Genomic DNA, 24730 nt, shown 5'->3' with positions numbered 1-24730 from the left:
AGGAGGAGGAGGAGGAGGAGGAGGAGGAGGTGGTGGTGGTGGTAGTAGTGGTGGCGGTTGTGAAAAGACGGAGGTGCATGGGAGGACATAGGTGCGACTCCGAGGACGGGGACCGAGTGATTTTGCGAACGGTGTGGTGCGCGCGCCTGGTGAACCGAGCTCAGGCTAAACTTTGCCGGAGGAACAGCGAGATACGCGAGTTAAAGTCCTGCGTGCACGTGCCACGACTTCGCTATCATTAAGCTCGTCGTGCCGAAGGTAATGTTGAGAACCGCGCGAGCAATGCTTTCGGACGTGATGTCGCGGCCAGTCTGGATCAGCTCGATCTTTATCTTAATTCATAAAGTTAATTGCCTCTAGTCTATATCCTTGAGTCTTATGTCGTGTATGTTGTTATGATTTGTGAATGCGATTCGCTGTCTGAGGCTTTCTCTCCCCGTACGAATATGTAATTTAAACGGCAGTATTCATTAATGGTGGTAGTAGTGTCAGTGTGTTTTAATGCTCCGTAAAATATGTTTTTCAGCATCAATGTCATTGTTAATTGTTGGCCGAATGCGTAATCCCGCAGTTGGCGGGACGACTTTCAATTTGAATTCAATGGGATCGAAAGCTTTAGATAGTCTCGACAATTATATTCTATATTACACTTAAGTTTATGATTTGCGCTTGTTGTACAGCACTGCCTGAATTTATTTTTCTTACAATGCCATTTATCATTTTGTTTGCGAATTTCATTATTTAAAAGGGCAATTATAATAATGCTCAATGCTTAATTATTATTTGTTAACGTTCGATTAATGTTGTGTTGTAGATTTATCGGGAAGTCGCGCGGTCCTTGACGTACATAATTTTTGCGAATCTCAACTTGTATCCTGATAAAAAGTTAATAATAATTGCAAATAATAGCCATTTATGCATATTATTTAGCGATAAGAAATAAAAACGCTCGTTATTAGTTATAACGTACGTGAGCTCTGGAATTGTGCGATAGAACGAATCGCTTAAATCTCGTTTATGTGTGCAATTTTATTTTGAAATATATTCCCTATGTTTTGTCTTGTTTTTTATTTTTCAATCTCCCACATAGTCTACCCTACATATTTTCCCATACATGATGACATTTTATCATTGATCGATTAACATTTTACATTGCAAATTGTAAAAATCATTGTCAAAATGGTATTTGTGAGAATGTGAATGTATTAGACCGATAAACCTGACAATCGTAACTCATGTCAAAATATTAATTATCCGATTATCCTGGATTCTCTCGAGGCAATGATGAGATTCAAACATTAGGAAAAAATGAAATATTTAACACTCGATACCAGTATATTTACATAAGAAATTTTCATCATTACGAAGCCGTAATTGAGATAAATTATACATATTAACACAATTTTCAGATAGTGTAGTCGTTAGAAAATCATGTTTAAAATCATCACTATTTTCCCCATTAAATGTAAAAGCTCAAAGCATTAACTAAGTCTTCAATGAATTAAAAAGTGATAATTCCAATATTTCAAAAGATAATTGAAACTGCTATATTTATGATTATTTTTTTTTTTTTTTTTTTTAATATAGAGAGTGGCATCGAGCAGCGGGTATAAATTATAGATGCATTAATGGTAGGATGGAAGAGTTATCGGGTGGTACGATCGTAAAAGCCACTGACTGTCGCGAGTGCACATACACCTGGGTGAAAAAGTTGAAAAATCCCGGCGGAAGTCGAGATCGCGAGGCAGGAACAACGAAACGCGAGGTCTTTGACCCGTAATCAGTGTCGGAGTCGAACAATATACGGGCCAGTTGTCGCTACTTCCATCTCTTTCGTACCCTCGTTCTCTCGGCCGCTTATCCAGCATTTCACTGATAAAAGGTCGCGCGGGCCCACTCTCCCGGTCCTCCTCTCCCGGGCCAGAGTAACCGGTGCTCGAAATTATTCTCGAGTATAGACCCCGTAAGCTTCATTAACGATGGTCGCGCAATTTCGGGACGACTGGAATTATGTTGTTCCTCCTCCCCATTCCACTCGTTGGATCGTCCCCGTCGGCGACCGGACCGTGGCAACAGTTTCGCAGAGCAGATGCGTCGGCCTCTGTCGTCCTGGCCCGATGATAATACATCGACGCCGATAGGAGGTTAGAGCTAGAGCTAATGTTCCCGGACGGGGTGAGAGGAATGATGGGGACATTGAGAAATTGTCTCTTACGCGTAGCTGTATTTTGAGGATTATTGCGGGGTGTCGAGTACGCGGAGTTTGATGGGCGTGTAAAATGGGAATTTTCGCTGGAAAAAGTCGTTCGATTGTCGCTTGAAATCCGGGAACGGCCCGATAAGATAATGGCCAGTTTTTATTTTGGCCAAATGTTAATCGCATTTTGGACGATTAATCGCTTTGCTTCTATTGGCCAGTCTTTCCTTTCGAAACGACTTTATATTGAAAAGGTAGATTAAGGGTAATAAAGTGTGTCAATACACGCAACTGAAGAGCCCAACTTTGCGCAAATATTTCGTATTCACGAGCAGAAAGGAATGTTTCGATAAAATAACTCTATATGTGCGTGTAATTACACATATAGAGTTTGAAGTTTTCATCTCAAGGCATAATTTGTGTATGCTTTAACAGTTCTTTTACTAATCGTATTTCGAAACTTATTGTTTCATTAATGTTAAAATTCCGGCAACAAACATATTTGGCCGAATATGTGGAATAAGTAGCTATTTCAGTTTTTTAGTGCTTGTGATTAGAAGTTATATGAAAAATTTTTTGGCATCAGAGGCACTTTTAAGTTGGCGAATATGCTTAAGGAAGAGAATCGAGTTAGAGTAAAAAAAATCGTAATAAGTCGGTTACCGACAAAATCAGCAAATTATTAAGGGCTTATAACTCGGAAGATGAATTTGCAAAAGACAGATCGGGAGGGTATGAAACAGTGGGGGATGGAAGTAAGAAAGACAAAGGAAGGAGGAAGAAGAGGCTTAAAGGATCTCGAGTCGTGATCGGTAGAATCATTAAACACCTCCACGTCTTCGTTACAACGTAATATAAACTCTGGCATACTTTGCCCCTTCGGGCGTTCCTTGCTCTCCGACGACAATCTCTCTTTCCCTTTCACTCACTTACTCTCACACGCTCACACACACTCTCACACACACATACACGCACACTCGCTGTCTCTCTCTCTCTCTCTCTCTCTCTCTCTCTGCCTCTCTGTCTCTCTCACCTTCTGCTAAATATTTCTCGACAATTTTCCATTCACCTGCTCTTTTCTACACTCTACCTTTCGTTTGTTTTCTCGCGCTGTCCTCCTAATGAATTTTCCTAAAGCAATTAATCAAGGATATGACGCCACAAATTAGAAAACTCGATAGCTCCTATGGGAGATTCATGTATGATATCTCGTAACAACCTGACGGATATTCCTGATTAGTTGCACCGAGATGTGACGAATCCCTAGCGATTTCCTTAGTTGAATTTTGTATAATGCAGGAGTCCAAGGCATCTCCTGACTTGGCTTGGCTACGATAAATTATAATAAAATTTCTTTTCAAACAATGAATTTCTCGTTAAGTTTTATAGAATAGCGTAGCTTCACTGCACCAATCAAGTCTATAAAATTGAATTTTATGGCACTTTTATCTCAAAAATAGGAGCAACAATAATAATTTTGTATTATTCGTGTGTTACGGATTATATAATATACGTAAAGTTTAAGATTTCCATGATTAACGATAGAAGAAACATTACTTGTGAGTAATTATAATATACTTTCTTGTACATAACTTGTGTATTAAATAAAAAAAAGTTTAACAGTATAGTGGAATATTTCATGAGAGAAGCTTTAGAAAACATTTAATAGGTGAAATATCTATAATATTGCTTGATGTTGAAAGTGATTTTAACGATTTCGCTTGCCATTTAGTATTTATTCGTGAATTAAACGTGCTGCACACATATTGCACGCATACACGTATGAATATATAGGCTGAAAAAGAAAATCCTTAAAACATTTTATCTTATAAAATGTAAAATATAAAACGGATTATCTTATAAAACCATGAGAATTCATACCGTTTAATCTTGGTGGAGCAGATTATAGTCCAACAATCTCGTCAAAACGTAACTAGACGTTCGTCCACGAACAATTAACCTTAACTTACTTTATAACTCATAGAATTCGAAAAAGTTCCTTTTCGCGCTCTTACTGCACGCGTGTCACATGAAAATCGCGTGCTGAAGCAAGCTAGGTCAGGCAAGTCAAGTCGTTGACAAGGAAGCCCGTGGCATTGATTGCGTAACGTGAGTCGCAACGGGGCGCGAGTCACGTAGACGGAAGGTCTACGCTGCTTTCCAAAGTAGGAGAGGCGAGAACGTGCAAGGGCCAGTTATGCAAAGGGAAGTCGCTTGATAAAGTTGCCGATGATAAGCGTTTTGGCTCGCGAGCGAATGACATAATCGCGTTTCTGGATGGGCTGGTGGGTCGAAGGGGGGCCAGCGATCGCGGGCAACCGTCCAACCGAGTTTGGGACGTGGCCGACGACTAGTCGTCGATGGTGCGCGCGAGGGTGTAAGGAGCCTTCGGGGTAATTAAAGGGGTTGTATCCGTCTAACTGCCAGTCGTTCCTCGGAGCCGCCAACTTTTCGCGCGAGTCGCGGATTCAGGGCACATCGTTAACTCCGTTCGTAATGTGCGCCTCCCATCCCCGGGCTCATCGGCACAAACGTGTGTCACATCTTATAGACTTTCGCGGATCTCTTCGTTATTCTTTTTATTTTATGAGATTGCGGCTTTCGAACAGCCAGTGATAACTGCACTCGTGGCCAGTTCTTTCAATTGGCTTACATTACGGGGCTGATAAAGCGATAGGGAAGGATCGAGCTTATACTCGCTTACACTCGATTATTTCTATAAGTTTCGAAGATGGAGTACGCGGACGATTTGATTAAACTATTAACTGATAAGTTGAAAGTTATTATAAAGGCTCGATGGTAATTTGAAATTAAATAGAGATTATGTGGAGGGTAAGACAAATAAATTATTCGAGTAGAATGAAAGTATTATAACTCCAATTTTTATTGCACCCTAAGATCCTGAAATCAACATAGCGGAATCCCTCGATGTATTTGCATACTCGGATATGAGAGGGGAGACTCTGACTTTATTCTATCGTAATGCTATTTAAATCACAGTAAGGAAGTCGCGACGACAATTCGTGCTAAGTTTGCGGTAACATAAAGGATTCAAGATCATTTGGATTAAATAATTTTGGTCGTAAGAGACAATGTATGAGCAATTTTTAGGACAATATTTCGATTACTTTTAATAAAAGAGAAGCAAATTATGGGCATAGATAATCAATAGCGTAATTTATAATTAAACGCCACTTTTAAGTAATATTATTTGGATTAACTAGGTAATTGAGCGATAGATTAAATGCCGAAGAAAAAAACTTTTTTTATACATATAAAGCATTTCAATAACTTTCCTATAGTGAAAAACTATGTAACCGTACATCTTTTTTCTTGGCGGAATTCCGATGCTAATGCCATAATATAACTTAGGACTATTGTAATTTTCCATTTGAATTGTAAAATATTGGCTAATGATGATTATAGCGAGTTATATATGTAAATGAATCCTTCGTACCGTTTTAATTGTAAGAAGATTATAAGATGAAGAGAAGCTAGTCGAACGATTTCTTAACCATCATCCGTCACTTGAGTCAACGAATTGCCGCGACCGAGGCCAACGCGTTCGATTAAACGGCGTGAAAATTAATAGCTAATTTGTAAACACGTGAGCTTTATAATTACTATATAAACAGTTAAGCCTCATAATTATTATATAAACTGTCGAGCTTGGTAATTACTATATAAAGTGTTAAGCATCGCAATAAATGTGTATTGCGTGGAGGGTTCGGTTAGAGCGAGACAAAGCGAGTGAGCGATCGAGAGACAAAATGGGATGAATAGTCGGGTGGGGCTAGGCGGGGCGGGGAGGAGGAGGAGGAGATGGACCGAGGACGAGGGAGGGCGGCAATGAGTAGCGGTATGATACTTATGCACAAATACATTTTTCCGGGATAGCACGTGTTGCTAACGGGGCGACATCAAAGGTCAACAACATGTTCGCGGGGCGGGGAGACGCATGTCTACGAATTTAATTAACGCAATCAAATGAAAATATTTGTTGTAGAGCGCCGGCGCATTGACAATAGCGAAGTATGAGTGCGCACATATACGGCTCACGCACGAGGGAAAAAACGTTCGGGGCGCGGCAGTCGATTGCTCGATGTCATCTCGCCGCCGCCAATCTCACCACCAACTCATTATGCAAAAGTTCGTTGCGCTCGTAATTTCAATATTCGCATCGAATCCCAAAACACGCTCGTTTCCAAAACGCTGCGGCGGTATGTGACATTGACCCAGAAATCGGGACTCGAGCTTGCACTCAATGAAATGTCCCGCGATCAGCTCGCACACGCTACCTTCACAATCATCGCGATGCTTTCAATCCCAGAATTGTGCGAGGCGCCAAGTGCCGACGCTCAATGAGCCCTTTTTTTCCCAGTTTTTTTTCCGTTTTTTTTGTTATTTTTTTTTTTTTTGTTTTTTTTTTTTTTTAAAGTACTTTATATCTATCGAATCTTAGCGTGTGTTATTAATATAGTAATGTCAGAATTTCAAATGAATTTGTTTTTCATCATGTAAATGTTAATATTTTTTTATTCATTTATATTTGTCATAAATTGTTATACCAAATGTAAATTATAAAAGTAAATCGTGGAATATCTAAATTAGTGAAGTACGAACCGACATTTTATTATTAAAAAAAAAAATCCGTTTACTTTATAAGAATCATTATAATTATATGTAAATTTAAAATGTAGTTTAAAAAATAATTCGATTTTTCATTATTTAGATAATTCACGTTTTTTTTTTTTTTTTTTTTTTTTTTTGTTTTTTTTTTTTGTCTTTTGCCGCTGCTATTGCTGCTGTTGTCGCGAATAGCGGGTGACGCTTTCTTTGCGAATCGGGGAGAGGATCGCTTCGATCTCGGGTGACGCTTTAGTCGAGCGTCCAATTTTTGCCGATCCTCCCCCCCCCCCGCGTACGCGTAAAATTACGTAAAAGTTTCCGCTGCGATCGGCTACATTTTGCCTTGTGTGACGCGTTTTGTTAAAAAAAAAAAATACACACAAAAACAGAAAAACAAAATAAAAAGAAGAAAGAGCGAACGGTAAGGGGAGAGGGGGAGGGGGGGGGGGGGGGAAGAAATGCTACACTTCCGGATGAAATCGTTTTAATGGTGAACCGTTTTGCCTGCGACTTGCCCGCGGTGATAAACAAAGGGAAGAAGTGCCTTTACAACGAAATATTTTATTCGATTGGACGATGATTACGAATCTTTCTATCGCAAGCTGACGTGGCGCTTAATTGTCTTGGGATATGGAAAGAGTTTTACTCTATATTTACTAAAACGTGCGCTCTAGGATAAATTTTAATCGCACTCTTCTTAATTATAAAATAATTGCTCCACTAACTTTTTGTCTCTACTCATTAGTCACAATGGAATGAAGTGCGATTAAGGCACGGATTTCCCACTTGTTTTCTCACTCGTGCCTATCTTATGTAGCTTGCTCTATGGCTTTGAGAAACGTAATTAACAATTGTAAAGACTGTCATTAGATTTTGGTGGATAAAAATGATAAATTGAAGAGGTAAAATTATAATCCACGAGAATTCTACATGGCCGATCATACTATCATTCGAATTATTGAACAATACGTGATAAATAATCGAGGGCTGATAGCGGGAAAAGTTATAGTAAAGTAGACAGAGCAAAGCTTTGTCGTATCTTCCATCGCTCGCTCCTATCATACGACAATCATCCCTTTAAAAAAAAACAAACAAAAGTGTGTCTCTAATATAATTTTGTTACTTTTCTCTCTCTCTCTCTCTCTCTCTGTCTCTCTCTCACTCTCTTTACTTACTCTTTACATACTCGTCTTTCTTATTTTTTATATTTTTCCTTTTAATCTTTTTTCCTTTTTCCTTATACATTATCGTTCCTTTCTTTCTTTCTTTCATTCTATTTTTTTCTTTTGTACCTTTTTTTGTTTTTAATTTTTTCAAGTACATTCCCGTGCACAGTCAATACAGGAGGGCATTATCGGCGCGTTAGGGCGCGCACTCGTCCATGTACGTGCATTACGCACTCGAAATTTTCGTTGTAAGGGCAGAGGAGGAGAAGAGGAACTTACTATTTGAGAGACGGATAGAGAGTGTGCGTAAGTAGGAAGTGAGGAGAAAGTCGTGCTATATTTGAAAAACTCAGCATTTGTCGGATCAATTAGTCGCGCAAATATTTTCATTTTTTTTTTTTTTTTTTAATATTTTTTGTTAATTGATTTTATCTGAGATATTTTAGGCGGTCTCGATGCCTTATCCGTCAATCGTCTCGTACACTAAATTATGATGAGTATAAAAGAAATTCATAGAAAGCTTCGATAAATTGTGTTAAATATTGTGGAAATGCTTTTAAATACGGTCTTACAGGAAATACCTATAGGTGGCGTGGCAAGGGACTTGCACGGATTAAAATCTCTGAAGTTGTAGATGTGCACGTACCCGTTTCTCTCCAACATTGGCTCTATGACATTGTTAGCGCTACGCTCATTCAACAATTTGTTTAAATTTGGCCATTGTAAATAATGTTGTTTAGCTTATTTGAACTTTAACGAGCTTTAGTGAGAGTTATTAGTTAGCGTGACATAGCGTGACAATTTGTTCATGTAAGAGAAATTTTTTAAAGAAATTTTTAAGGCAGAGAAAATGACAGAGAATTTGAATCGTCCTAAATCTACAAATTATATAAAATCTTTATTGTAAAGTTTATAATTAATTAATATACTTAATACACTTTGTGTTTTATCATCTGAAACTGGTATATATTTTTTGTCGGAATTGTAGACAATTGTGCAAAAAAAAAAATAAGATGAAAAAAAAAAAACGATACGCAATAAAAGCATATTAATTCATAATTTTATATAAAAATGAATACATAATTATAGAATAATAAAATTTTCTCAAATCATTAATCAAAAAAAGAAAAAATAAAAAATAAACTTACTCAATATAAAGATGAAGAAAAACGGTTATTCTTGGAAATAAATGAAGAAGTATATAAGTGTAAAAGACAGACTTGGCACAGTAGACTATCGAAAATAAGCAAGGCGAAAGGAATATGTTTAAAACGGTACGAGAAAGATAATAGAGCAATGAAACGCGAAGTGTGAAATGGTGCAATAAGGACGAAACGTACAGGGAATATAAGAAAATGCGTTTTCATGCAAATTTTAAAAAAAAAAAAAAAAAAAAAAAAAAAAAAAAAAAAGAGTACGAGAAAGATCGAAAGAGACGCAAAGCACCTGATCATAAGTGAATGCAGTAAAGCGCGTGTATTATGCAACAAAAAAACAAAAAAAAAAAAAAAAGAATGAAGAAAGAAAAGAAGAAAGAGAAAAAGAAAGAGTGGTACATGAAATAATACGAGCTTGGCACGAAAAGAGAAAGAAGCGGAGATAGTGAAAGAGCAGCACACACTTGGACGTTACTGACTGGAGCTTTAAAGCTCGCGGGGGTTGGGACACAGTCACATTCGTTCGACGCGACAGGCAGCGGCGCAATGGCGGCTACGACGTCGAAAGAACAGAAAGTCAGGGGACAATCACCGCCGAGATGCATACTAATTACCAGAGGCATTGTTCCTCTCGTCCTGTAAAGACGCGCTAATTACATCGCGAAGAAGTTTCGCGCGCGCTTACGCCGACTCGAGGGAAAGGGAGTTCTCGCACTAGAGCATAACGAAGCGCGGCTTTGTCTTTGAGTCATAACCCTCTTTCCTTTCTCCCCTCTACGCTGTTTATCCTGTTTTCATTAGTTGGCTGCGTCTTGCTACTTGCTGCGTCGCTACGATCTCTCCTTTTTTTCGATTTAATGCAGCTTTCTTGCATTTCCAATGATTTTTTCTTTCCTATTCACACCGAGCGTAAACAGTAGATAGAAGTGAGAGAGAGAGAGAGAGAGAAAATGAGTTATACAGTCAGGACGGGGACGGGAGAGTGGAGCTAAAGGTAAAATTTCAATAAAAGCAACTTTTCAGACTTTCTCGCTTAATCTATTATCCGGATCATTAACAAACTTATTGGTACTTTTCTTACCGAAGTACTTTATTCCTTGCACATTTACTCGGGGCTCTAAATTATTCAATTATCCGACACGTAGTTAAAATAATAATAATGAATTATTAAATATAATAAAACAGAATTTTATCTATCATCGACTCTTTCTATTTAAATATGAAAATACATATAATTATATTATGCTTTTATCTCTGATGTTACAATATTATTATCTCGTAATAGTAGAACGAAACATATATATATATATATATATATATATATATATATAATGGCTTGCCACTGAATTATTAATTCTAATACCATTGAATAGAAATCATTATTATAAATTTCAATATGTTGCCAGCAGCTCATTGAAAATGTAATAAAAATCTGTTCGAAAGAGATCATTTTCTGAATCGTTACATATGAACTTAATATTGCAATTGATAATTAACAGTAATGAAATGACGGCTCTATCTATTCTTAAATACGAGATTTATGTTGTAATCTCAATCTGACAATAATTCAAATAGAGCGCTCTGTAGCCTTGAAATACTTATACGAAAATAAACAGCTGTAACTGTCGATTATATATTTTAGATAAAACTTTATTGGCGGTGATAAAGTTTCTGTCATTTTATTATTTTTTTTTTTTGCATTTGTCCTTGTTTTTTCTGTTTTTCTTTTTCTCTCTTTTAGAAAATTAATTAATGGTATTTAAATGACGATACTCGTATGATAGACAGCGCATCCCCACGTACAGCCCAAACAAATTAACTCTTGCTTTTGTAGCTCGATAATCGTGTGCGTAAACGCGAGCACGTACCCAACACACAAACCCGCACACAGGCACACGAACGCGCAACTCTCCCAGTAGTGCAGTAAGAAATAAACGTTGCCGGGAAGGGTGGAGGTATAAAGTAAAGAAAGGAGAAAATGAATAAAAAGTGGATAAAAACAAATAAAATGGTCGCATTGTCGCATGCCACTCGCGTATATTCATGTCAGGAACAATTTCGCCGAAGTATCGCGTTGCGATGACGGCGCGCGCTTTCACATGTTTCAATGTGCGTGCGCTTCCGCGTTCATGTATTTTACATACGATGATGTTGATTTGCCGCAGAATCCCTTTCGCCTTTGTGTGTGTATTTATCTCTTTTTCTTTGTCTTCGTGTGTGCGCGACTTTGAAATCACGGATCACAACTGCAGAGGATCCTGCCAGCTTCCTATATTCCTACGCTTTTTTTTTCTTTTTACTTAAGCATGCGCGTTTCCATATGCGTGCAGATGAGAGATTTTTCGCTCTCCTTCAAGAGATTACCTTGCTTCAGCCTCGGCAAATGCTCTACTTAACGACGTCATCCACGTCATCGTAATTATCATCGTCGCTTATTCGTTAGAGTTTTTGTACGCGAAATAATGCTTTGTCGTGTTATTGTCTTTGTATCTTCTTCACCCTTCAATATTTTCCTATTGAAAGTAGACTCGAGTTAATTTAATAAGTATCTTATGCTAAATCTAGGCATGCACCATTGTATTACTGAATAAAAATTAATATATCAATAAGTTTGTACATCGTATTCATTAAGTTTGTATGTTTCCGCATATGTCACGTGAATTTTATAACAAACGTCAAAAATAAAGTTCATTCATTTGTTTTGATTTTTCTTATTGAAATAATCGTTGCCAATTAAACAGGAAAATTAAGTAATTCTCGTTAATTTATTTTTCTTTGAAAAATAAATATTTTTATATACCCGTTGATTCAAAATACACACGCACGCACGCACGCACTCACGCACTCACGTAGAAACATGTATATATTTATACTCCATGTATAACAATAAATAATATTAATAGATAAAAACTGAATCATTATGCATTTTCAAACAATTGCATGTTAATATTGGTGATCTATTAAATAGATCGGCTTACGTCTTCCTAAGCTTTCAAGCTTGATTTTTCTAGTATAAAATCCAATATAAAATGCAACTACCAAATCCCCTGGATATCCAAATTAATAATGATGAATATTTGCATTGCATATTATATTCTAGCCTATACAATAATTGATAAAATCTATGGCAGTAAGTTTAGAATGCAAATCATATTAAGCAAAGCTTAACGCTACCAACGAAATGTGATAATTCAGACATTATGGCATTATAAAATTCATTTCATCTCCAATAGTCAATAAGAAGATTGTTGAATAATAATGAGTGACCTTTACGAGACGGAAAATTATTACAATGACTTAAGTAACGTTAACGCTAATATGTGAAATTTAACGTCATTATTCAAAGATTTAAAGACAAATTTTGACCAAATCGATGATTAAAAAACTTTACCCACTGAAACTAATAACCGTTTCCTTCTCTTATTTATCCGCAGATTGACGAATGACGCCGTGACGGAGAGCCGGCTGATGCGCAAATACCGGTGCACGAGGGGTGAGTACCCGAAGCATTTCCTTACACTATAGTCTATCTCTTTCTCTTGCATCTTCTGCTTTTTTGTTTCTTTAATTCGCCAATGCTAGAGCACTCTGGAAAGCGAGTGTAATTGTTGATTTATCGTACACTTTGTGCAAATATACGCGTTTATCTCTTGAAATTGACTAACTCTAAGTGGTAATTTACTTGAATTTGTGAAGCAGAATTTGTTTGCATTTAATAATTGTATCTCACTGTTGACATCCCGTTAGAAAATTTTCTTTTCAAAAGTCTATAGATAAAAGCGTCGATTCTATTAAAAATATTATATATTATTTGTATTTAAATAAAAGAGTTTTTATTATAATACCGATACATTTCGCTTATGTTGTGTTTATAATGTTGTACTTAAGAATAAATAATGCAAAAAGTTGTAATACCGTTTTTTTTCTTCGTTCATAAGCGATTACGTAATTGAAGCCTTGGTATTCGATGAAATAAGTCGAGCATTAATACATTTGAAAATATTTATTCTTGTTATTCTATCGACAATGAAACGTGAAATAATGAATGATCGTATGTTGAGTCAATAAACGAAAAGTAAGAATAAAATAGGGAAAAATACGCGAAGCTTCTTAATTTCGTAGAAAACAATGACTGCAATGAATATGTACCTTGGCGCACTCTTTCTCTCTCTCTCTCTCTCTCTCTCTCTCTCTCTCTCTCTCTATCTCTCTCTCTATCTCTCTCTATCTCTCTCCTCAAGGGTTGAGCATACGTACAAACGTAAAGATGTATGCGCCTATCTTTATGAATGCATCTCGAGTAAACAAGTGCGTTAAAACGTCGGCAGCGTAAGTTTAAATTTCAAGAGGTGCAAAAAGAAGAGAAGGAGAGGGAGAGGAGATTGAGCGAAAACGGGAAAGCGCGAGAGGGTGTGATGCGCTCGTGGATATAAAAAAGGACGCGATCAAGAATAACGCCACAAAGGAATGCAAAGTAAGAACCCCATCCCCTGTCCCCGCCCCGGTTTACAGCGACATTATCATGCAAGATTCGTCGACTTTCTTTCCCCTTCTTTTGCACGCTGTTTAGTAAGAATCGGCGGACTTAATTGTTTTTACGGGCATTAACAACCAGAGAGTTAAAAAGAAAAATAGGAGTCCACGTAGCAAAGTTCAATATCTGGGGAAAACAAAATAAAGTATAAGGAAACCAAATCATTAAGTTAGATTAAATTAAGGCCTAAATAGATACGGTTTATGTATCCTCTCACGCACACATATCAAACGATTTTCATAGTGCATTTTGTCATTGTTAATTTACTAATATTCCAGAAGAATATCTATAATCTAAATTATTTATTACTTTACAATCGACTTTGTTCGTAATATTTCACTCTCTAAGGTGCATTGCCATATTTAAAAAAAAAATAGTGATATTAAAAAGAAAAAAGAAAAAAAAGAAAAAATCCGCTTTAATAGCGTTACAAATAATTTAATGATAAATAAAAATTGTAATGCAATAGAGAATAGACTAGATTTAGAGGATTAATGGATAAACTTTGGACTTTACATCGACATCTGCCTAAGATTACATATTTGACCCCTAGAGAAACGATATCTTTCAAAGTCTCATTAGTATAACTTCCTCTTCTATGAAATGACATATCAATTACCTAAATTATCAATTAATAGATGATTAATAACATATTGAAGTATCAAATGCAGTGATTAAACATTTAATCTCATTTCAATGTCATTTAAAAACATCAAAATTTCAAATATAATTGTTTGTTTGCTCGTTCGTTTGTATATTTGTTTCTTCGAAAAAGCCACTGATTTTCTAGGCTGTAAAAGAAGTTGACAAATGCGAAATATTTCAAATACCATTTGATTAAATTTAATATCTTTAATTATTGCAATACATTTGCCAAGTAAGCGTTAAAACTGCATGAAAGCCAATTGCTCATTATGCAATACTGTTTAATTCGTAAATATCCAATTCTTCATTTCGATATCTAATTGACTGATGATAGGTACGTTGATTAAATCTATTGCGTAATGTCATTAAAATAGCAAAAGTCTAATAGCTAGTGTATCTATTTATTGGAGCGACAATGAGGAAGAAAAAAGAAACAGAGTCATAATAGAGGTAGAGAAGTAAAAGAATGAGGTCGAGTGAGTGAGAGAGAGAGAGAGAGAGAGAGAGAGAGAGAGATTACCGATCTAGCGGCTCGACAACCTTGGCATCATCCTGCAGCAACCATCGTTAATTGATCGAACGTTCGATGGGTGAGCGCGCGCGCGCGCGCCCACACTCGAAGACAGAGTAGCGAAACAAAGGCCGGTATTGAAAGGGTATAAAAAAAAACAAAAAGAAAAAAGAAAGAGCAAGAATTGACTAGGCGTGGAGATGAAAAAGGAAGTACGAAGAAGAGAGAGGCGTCTGCGAATCGCGATTGCGGATACATAAGCGGGGCTTGGATTTTGTAAATGGCCGACGGCGGAATGGCGACGAGTACAATGCGGGATCGTCGCTCGCTCCTTCCGGTGAAGATCGACGAGAAAATCATTCTCGCCGTCAATCTCGGGCGCACTTATGGCCCGAGCCTGAATGAGGCCGGATCTTCGCTCGCCTGAGTACCTGGACGTTCGACGCGGACGCTCAGTCATTGGACGTCCCTCGATTGCGTCTCTCAACCAATCACGACCTCGGAAATAAAGGAGTGCTCGAGGCGAGGATGACGCTCCTCTGTCTATACGTGGCTCTCTCTGTGTGTGCGTGCGTGCGTGCGTGCGTGCGTGTGCGTGTGCGTGCGCGCGCGCGCGCGTGTGTGTGTGTGTGTGTCTATCTATCTATCTCTCTCTCTCTCTCTATCTATCTATCTATCTATCTATCTATCTATCTATCTATCTATCTATCTATCTATCTATCTATCTATCTATCTATCTATCTATCTATCTATCTATCTATCTATCTATCTATCTATCTATCTATCTATCTATCTATCTATCTATCTATCTATCTATCTATCTATATATCTATATATCTATATATCTATACATCTATCTATCAATCTCTATCCATCTCTCTCACTCGCGTGGGACGCGCGCGCGCGCTCTCGAGAGCACATAACAGAATGATTATTGATTATATCACGCAGCTCGTCTCTTTTATACGCGAGGCCTCGACACGCACGCACGCACTTGCGAATTTGCCTATTATGTGCATACATCATTACTGCCGTGAGCTTCTGAACGCTGGTTAGTCGTATTTTATCGGCATTGTGTTGATACGTTCGAGGAAAAGGACGGAAGCCATTCGTAGGAAGTCGATGACTGGCAGTCTTCGCCTATGGCATCTTTATCTGTCGTTTGACGGCTTATCCGAGATGTGGCACTTTTTACATGATATTGTAAAGGAATATTGAGAAAGTCGTATCGTTTGTTGCAGACGAGAAAGTGGGATTTCGATTTGTGCCAGTCCATGTTTGGTGTTAAAGGCCCAAGTAAGAATATCGACCAATAGAACATTTGAAAGACTCGATCTCATTGATTGGGAATGGATTTGTTGTCGATAAATGACGAAATAAATATTTATGTACTTTTGCAGCTTAAAACGTAAAGTCGGGATAAGAGTGGAGATTATTTTTATATTGGACGGTCAAATGTTATGAAAAAGTAATTGGTTTTCCTAGTTGTATTTGCCGAGCTTATTTATTTTTCCACATTAGATTAGAAGCTTATCGGCATATTTTACAAAGTACAGACAAATTAATTTTCAATATTTTAATTTATCGTCCATTCATTGATGATAAAAATGTATTTTTTTTTTTTATTTTTTTTTTCACTCTTGGCTTCGAAATAGTCGATACATCAAGTTTTATTCGAGCAATTATGACGTGAATAATTTCAACATTTTCCAAATAGACCAGAATGCTTCATTAAACGTTAACGAAACGACAAATAATAAATAACTTCGGGACAAAAGTTCCTGTTCCCTAATCATTGACAATGCACTTACGTCGACATTATTTCACACGAGTGTAATTACCGCCGAGTTAAAGTCACGAAGATTACACAAAAATAACACACCGCGCCTCGGATATATAAGCACGCGAATGATATAAATACCGATAGTTTACGAAAGATGGATAATTTTACAAAATATTCCAATTTAGGATAAGATCATGTAACTTGCTGACCGCGTTTCCTGCTACATTGCCATTGTATTGAGGCATTGCGCAGCGCAAAATTGCGACCGCATAATTGAACGGCGTGTAAGCCCATACCAGATGACAAATGTATCATTCCAGCTGCAGACATAATATTCTATTTTTGTATAATTTTGTATAATCGTATGCGGAGGATTTCGTATCAGAAATGAGGAAGATGACTCGAAATAGTTTCACAGCCACCAGCTACTACACAAATGCTAATTTTCATGTATTAATAATTTTCCAATTACAATTGTTTATATCATCCAACACGATTATATTATCATTTCTACAATGACAATTGTAACAATTCTAAATGTTGGATTTTCTACTCTATTGTTTATAATAATAAGTGATAAATTCTTGGTAAGAAACTCTACGTCGTTGATATTCAAGTTTTGTTAAAAACGTAAGAGCCGGATGCTCTTTGAATTATTTGTGATGTTTGTCGCTTGGATATTTGTAACGAGGCAGCATGAGAATTCCGTTAACATATTGGTATGATTGTTGCCAAGTCAATCAGCATCGATGGCCAATTTATAGTTTAATGTCTTCATTAAGCGAAAAGGTTAAACAATACGAGCCGGTTCTTGCGAGATACGCGATTACGTTCGTATCTCGCGACTTCCGGTTCCTGCACAAGGAGCACACGAGTGCTCTCGAAGATAAATTTATTATCAGTCGTCGTGACAAATCATCAAAAGACGGAAAAGACAACGAAGGAAGATTATTAAAAAAAAGCGGAGAAATCTTTTCGGCTCGTCCTCTAAATAATTATCTATGTAGCATGTGCCTAACGATTGTAATGCTCTCGCGTCGTCTCTTTGTTTAAGAAGCTCAAATTAACGGAAGAACTGAGAGATAAAGTAAAAATTATTTTTACTTTCTACTTTGTTCGTGAATGTACGCGATAAGGAAGCCCGTTCGTTAAAATTTTCAACCGTTCTTCCCTCTAAATCAACGATGATTGACAAGCTTGGCAAGATGTACTAATTAAAATTTGCGGATTTGCAGTTAAACGTCACGGGTTCGATAACATTTGCAAATTTCAGATAACGAAAGCACAACTGCTCGTTCGGGCTCTTGAACTATCGATGAGCGAAAATAATCATGGAAATAAATTTGCTTCCCCATTATATTAGCTTGAACATTAGATTGAATACCAGTGTTTCGCCATTTCATATAAAACATTATTGATTGAGAGGACTGAAGAGCACCGGTAGATTATAGACTAACAGCGGCGCTCTCTTACACTTAATCTCCTTCTCTCTCGCTTCTGCAGCATTTTTCTGACCGTGCATCTTCCTTCCTTTTTCTCATGCTATTTCATTCCGTCGTTTCTCTTGAAGAACGAGGGGGCGGTTCGAGATGCATTGTACTCGTCGACTGGTCAAAGTTTTCATCGTTCATCGCTCCCTTTTTCGATCTATTTGCGTTTAAATCGCATATATATATATATATATATATATATATATATATACATGTATATATATATATACTTATACATATACGCGCGCTCGTTGACGTATGTGTGTATGTAACTACTTTTTCTCTTTCTCCTGATGGTCTAACACGGGCATCTCATCCGTTAGCATTAAATATCTCTCTCTCTCTCTCTCTCTCTCTCTCTCTCTCTCTCTCTCTCTCTCTCTCTCATTCCCTCTTGCTCTCCCTCACTCCTTTTTCTCCGACCCCGGCTCATTCCACGCCGATAATTATTGCAATCTGACTCCTCGCATATCTCTTTCTCATTCGTATTATGTATCTCTTTTGAATGCTACTCTCGTTTTCTCGATTCTTTCTGCACTAGCAACATCAGGGATTTCCTACGGTCAGCTCCAGCTTTTCAATGCTCTATCTATTAATGTCTCCCGGATAAAGTTTCTCTTTGAATTACTCTAAATAAGAATAGTTTAGGTTTTAGTATGTTTACATATTGTTATGGTGACGGTTTGTTTAATTGTATTCGATACTCCATAAGTACTGCTCCTATAAAAGACAAGGAGGCGCTTTTTAATTCGTCGACAAAAGTACTTTATCAAATTAACCAACTGTTTTCTAATAAAGCACGTAGAGGACAGTTTTATTTTCAAAGAAATTTTTCAGGATGATAGATAAAAGATTCAATTCACCGATAGAGAGGAAACTGACGTAAAATCTCATTTGAAAATTTAAGGAGAAAATAATAAGGATACTTAAAGGGAGGATTGATCGAATATCTGATTGATATTGTGAGTAACAAGTGACAAATTGTAAAACGACAGGCCTATAATTTCTTTTTAAACATATTTCTTATGAAATATAAATGATCAACGAATTTTAACGATATCGTTCGAAAAAATCAAATCTTTCCGGAGGAGTGTAAAAGATAAACAAGACTTTTATGCGTCGTGGGGATAGTTGTCGGGAGCGAGAGGCAGTCGACTTTCCATACGAATGATAAAACTTCCAAGTGTTCATGTTGCACAAATGTGATATGCCTACATATGCCACTGTATGGCTTAAATCTTGTGTGTGAGATTGGCCGCTTTTCGGATGAATTTCAAAAATTTTGAAGAGGGGTTCGTATCTACTCGCTTTTATCCTCTCTATGCCTCTTCTATTAGATCCAGTCTGCCTTTTACATCTAGCATACAAAAGAAAAAAAGGCACATCTCAGTAAATTGTCCCGCGGTATAGTAAGCACGAAAGAACCGGAAGAACCTCTTTCTCGCCGGATGAAGTTGTTCGGTACAATGAATCTAATATAATCTAATATACCCGTAGGATCTGCCAAGCGGCAGCACAGAGTTGTTCTCCAAGCACAAGGCAAAACTTGATTACGAGGAACAGATATATTTCATCGATCCCCAACGTGCATAAAAACTCGCTATTTGTATATTTTGGCTGAATATTATGCAATGAGATATAAATGCATTACATACTTTAATCGCTCGTACATCATATAAAATATAAATAATACTCGATCGGATGAACTAATAATGTATAAGTACATTTCAACGAGCGAGTATTTATTTGCCAACAATTAATTGTCGAACGACGCATCGGATGGTTTGGGAAAATCTCGTTAAAAAATTAAAGTAACAAAGAGACGTTGACGATAGGCGGAAAGTGAAGGCACATTGCGAAATAAACGACATTAATATATATATATATATATATATATATATATATATTATTTATTATTAGTCAATGACGCGCATGCGAATCATTGCAATTGACGTGCGCGTTGTATTACTCAGCGCGATAAAGCATAAAAGAAAACATAGGCATTGCTCCATTAAAATGTAAAATTTTTGTAAAACCAAGTGTCGGAGTGAAAATAAATTAATAACTATTTCCGGTCGCTGCCACTGCCGTCAATGACAACGACGACTACCGCTACTACTACTACTACTGCTACTACTACTACTACTACCACTACTACTACTACTACTACTACTACTACTACTACTACTACTACTACTACTACTACTACTACTACTACTACTACTACTACTACTACTACTACTACTGATACTAATACTAGGAGGGGCAGAAATTACACAGACCTGTGGCTAATCGATTATCGAGTTTGTTCACGAGGCATCGCGCTTCATTTGACCCCGGCGCTCATGTGCACCGCCGCCGAAATAGTTCCGGGGGTCGTGGCGTAACGGGCGAGATATTCTTGGGTCCCGCGACAGTTCCCCTTGATAATTTATTTCTTGCGCGGCTCGGTCCGCCTGACCGCAATCCGGCACTTAATTTCCCAAACCGGTCGCGCGCATCTAGTTTGGCTTCTTTCCTAGTGTCTGTTAAACGAACGACAACTACGTGGGGGGGGGGGGGGTTGGGGGGGGGGGGGGGGGGGGGGGTACGGGCGGCTGACAATGACGATGAGCGCCGAAGAGAGCCGTTAATCAGCGCTTTCCATTGCTCCCCATCTCGAGGCTAATCCGCAGCCCTTTTTAGACATGGATTTCTTGGGATCGAGGGCGGTATCGATTTATCAGTGTATGTGTCGGTGTCCGTGGGCGTACGGAAATAGTACGGAAGAATTTGCATATATCGTTTGTTCGAAGAGAGAGCGTTACGGACATTGTTGGGCTCGTCACTGCTGGTGAATTAATCGTGACTTTGGGAAATTTAAATGCTAAATGCTAAATATTAGCCCGAGCGATGATAAAGCATTTTGCCAATCCGGAAACATTGCGAATAGTGCTAAAACCATTAAGTTATTTAAAGCCACAAATTGGCTTATAAATATTAAAGAACAAAGATTTCGATTTGATTGTAACAATGGAGGGTGGGATTTAAAATTTCTATAATACCGCATCTGCATGGAATGGAAAAGTTTACGACTTTGCGACGATACATGGCGATCTGATATAATTTAAACAATTTATAATCGCTTTTTAATCGATACTTTCTTCGTTTTAACCATTACTCCTGGCTGCGTTATATTCCTAGGCAACGATCTCTCTTTTTATTTTTCTTTTTTTTTCTTCTTTCTTCTTTTTCTTTCTTTCATTTTTTTTTTTTTTTTTTTGATCAGAATCGCACGTAACGGACGAATTCTGCAGGTATCATATGATTACAAAGGAGCGGCAGTAAAATTATCCGAAAATTCATAATTGAATTCGTCGGATGTAGAAATTGATAATTCATTGTAGATACAGGAAGATTGCATTTTTTGTGTATTCATTACGATTCTAGTAAATGGATGTTCCACTACATATACGAGGGCAGCGCGCGATTATTCCGCGGAGCGCACACCCAATTCTGTCGAATAAATGAATTTGCATTTACTCGTAGTGTGCGCTGCGTTTGATGATTTTTCAACGCTGAGCCCCTTGCATCGCAAGATTCTGCATAAGGCATAGTGGGTGTCACCCGGTGCAACTTTGATGATGGACTTATATACTGATGAGTTGATACAACCAAATTTAAACGAATCGGCAAATATTGATGGACTGAGCGGCGAGGCCTCCCACCCCCCGGGCTTTGGAATTTCGCGAGCCTGTTACATGCAAGAGATATATAAACGAATTAACTTGTGCAAATTTGGCGACCGAATGCTCGAAAATGCAGCTTTCAGTGCGTACGCGTGCCCACTGGTATTGGTATATTTATTAAAATATGAGTTTCACAATATTAAATAATAGCAGAACGTAAAGGAAAGAAGAAAATTTTCCATACGTATCGTTCTATCGATTAAACTCTCTCTCTCTCTCTCTCTCTCTCTCTATTATAGTTACCGTACTTTTCTTTTTCTTTTTTTTTTCTTTTTTTGATATCCATATTTTCTGTATATAAATTATGAACTTTGTAATAACAAACGAGCCAATCAGTCCCAGTGACGAATTTTTTTATTCTCTCTTCTGCAAATTAATATTAAAACACGTTAAAATAAAAGTATCGGCTAAAAATAATTAACAATTTAAGGATATTTATTTTAAAATGCGTACACTCATACACGCACATACGTAAACGTGGAATAAAATCAGAATAATCATGCGTAAGCAAGTAATATTGGTAAATTAAAAATTTCTTCATCATCGTGTTTTTGCTATAAGCTTGATTCAAGTTGAAAAAATCACATTGATATACGATGATTAAATTGTACAAATCGCAAACTATTCCTTAATTGTAATAAAACAAATAATTTTATATATTACGTGTATACATAGGGACAATAATTCTTTGAGTCATTTTTAAGGCATTAAATCGTCTCTAATGCGGATAATACTCCAAAGTTAAATGTATAACAAAAACCCATAGAATTAATTCGTATTTCAGGCTGTAAAACGAAAAAACGAAAAATAGTTTAGGAAGTTGAAACAGAAGGCTATCATACATCAGGCCATAATATAAAATGCTTAAAGGCAAATATCGTAAGGATACGGGACGGGGGGAATTGGAGAGAGAGAGAGAGAGAGAGAGAGAGAGAGAGAGAGAGAGACACACGAGTGTGCTTACATTTACGTACATCCACACTCGGATGCGCAGGAGCCATTGCACGTCGACCGTCCAGGTGCAACGGACGCATATAGGCAGGTAGACCCTGGAAGCAGATGGCCCTCGGCTACGGCCCCCTTGCAGTTTTTGCCCAGCCAGAAGAGGCGCTCAAGGCCCCCTCGTGACCACCGACACTTTTTCAGCGCTCGAGCCGGGATCCACTCACCTGGACCAAAAACATCCCGGAAGATCTAATTTCCCCCTATTCCCCTCCCCCACCCATTACAATGCCGCTCCATCGGACACGCGGCTGACGCGAGACCCTAATTGAAGATCCTTAATGCGATATCGATCGGGTGCGCGCGAAGCTGTAATGCCCATTTGAGGATTTTCAGGCCCCCGGGTTTTCGGAGTCGAGGACCCCTGCAGATGATAAGGCGAGTGCCATCACTTATTCGTCCCGCTAAAAATCACTTGGACCGTCTTCCGCTCTCATTATATTAAAGTATATATCAATGATAAATCGATGTCCATTGTGTAAGCGTGGATTCGCGGGAAGCCATTGCCCATTGGAGGTTTAGTCAACGTATAAATAGCAATTAGTGTGCAAAAAGCCGTCACTCTTATTGAAGAATTAAATAACTGGCAATTCAATTAAACGTCCTTAAGCTCGGCTTGAGGTGAAAGAAAATTAGTTTACACGCCCGGCATACACGAGAGCTCATTATGTTTATGAAAGTTTGTTTTGCAATAAAGAAGCATCACATACGTAATGCTATACGTAGTCGAGAAATTGCGCTTTATAAATGGCTTGGAGCTTGATGAAAAAAAAAGAAAAAAAAACGAAGAAAATTACTGAATAATATGGGACGCGCTTTGATAAATAATGAGTTTGCGCATCCTCTCCGGCCAAAGGAGAAATTTTCTAGGTAAAAATAAGCGGGCAATTTAATGCCTTAAAGGACGTTTTGTAAGGAGCATTGATGTGCAGAGGGGATGAACTCACGGCGAGATGAGCGACTTTTATCTCGTCACTGAACATCGAGGAGAACGACGAAAGATGTCACTTGTATTATAGGCGCGTTTCGCGTCGCGGTAAAAATATGAAGAAGGGAGAGGGAAAATGATAAAAGATAATGTCGGAGAAAAGCGCAAGGGAGCACTTTCGTCTGTTATCCGTATACTCGTGGGGAGACCACCAAGTAAGTGGCTAAGTGACTGACTGAGCACATCTCTCTCTCTCTCTCTCTCTCTCTATCTCTCTCTCCCTCCCTCTCCCTCTCACTCTCTCTCACTCACTCTCTTTCTGTCTGTCTGGCTCTGTCTCAGGCTGTCTCTCTCACATTGAAGTCCACAGGTGTCCACGGACAATGAATGCCTCTCGCCATCTTTCTTCCGCGTGCTTTTTAAAAATATATAATGATACGCGAGTCTGGTAACATGCGAGAAAGCTTATGCGTCTATGTATCTGTTCGCATACGAAGAGGAAGAACGAAAGAGATACAGGCTCTGATTCTTCGTTGAGAGATGTCTCTTAATTTCGAAGCACTATGAGACAAAGGGAGGAAAGAGGAAGAAAGAAAGATATAGGGAAAAGAGCGAGATGTTGCGATGCATCACTGCATGCCTACGTTACCACAACGGAATATTTTCTCTTTGCGTTTCTCTTTGCGTCTTTTTCTTTCACTGCCCCCTCCCACCGCCACCATCGCCACCACTCACTTTCACTCACTCACTCACTTACTCTCTCTCTCTCTCTTTCTCTCTCTCTCTCTGTCTTTCAAAATATCTATTTTTTGCCGGTCACACATCCTTTTTCTTCCTGCACGCTCAGCATAATTCTAATTAGGCTGTATGCGTCTGTCGTAGCAGGTACAGCAAAACGAAGCTTTGCTCTTTTCATTCGAGGGAATAATAAAAGGGAAGAAAGCCGGTAGTGGCGAAGAT

At 38.0% G+C, this 24730-nt stretch overlaps 1 long non-coding RNA gene across 1 annotated transcript in view; it reads left to right on the top strand.

Annotated features, from left to right (window-relative positions):
• LOC105362765 (uncharacterized) overlaps positions 1-24730 on the top strand; it is a 122312-nt gene that overhangs the window by 8581 nt on the left and 89001 nt on the right. The window contains exon 2 of the long non-coding RNA XR_912904.1: positions 12584-12642. This is a non-coding gene — a long non-coding RNA (uncharacterized LOC105362765). The remainder of the gene's footprint in view (positions 1-12583; positions 12643-24730) is intronic.

Source organism: Ceratosolen solmsi, unplaced genomic scaffold, assembly GCF_000503995.2.
Source record: "Ceratosolen solmsi marchali unplaced genomic scaffold, CerSol_1.0 scaffold56, whole genome shotgun sequence".
Taxonomy (NCBI): Eukaryota; Metazoa; Arthropoda; class Insecta; order Hymenoptera; family Agaonidae; genus Ceratosolen; species Ceratosolen solmsi.
The sequence above is the reverse complement of the archived record's forward strand: the minus strand, read 5'-3'. Positions and strand labels throughout refer to the sequence as shown.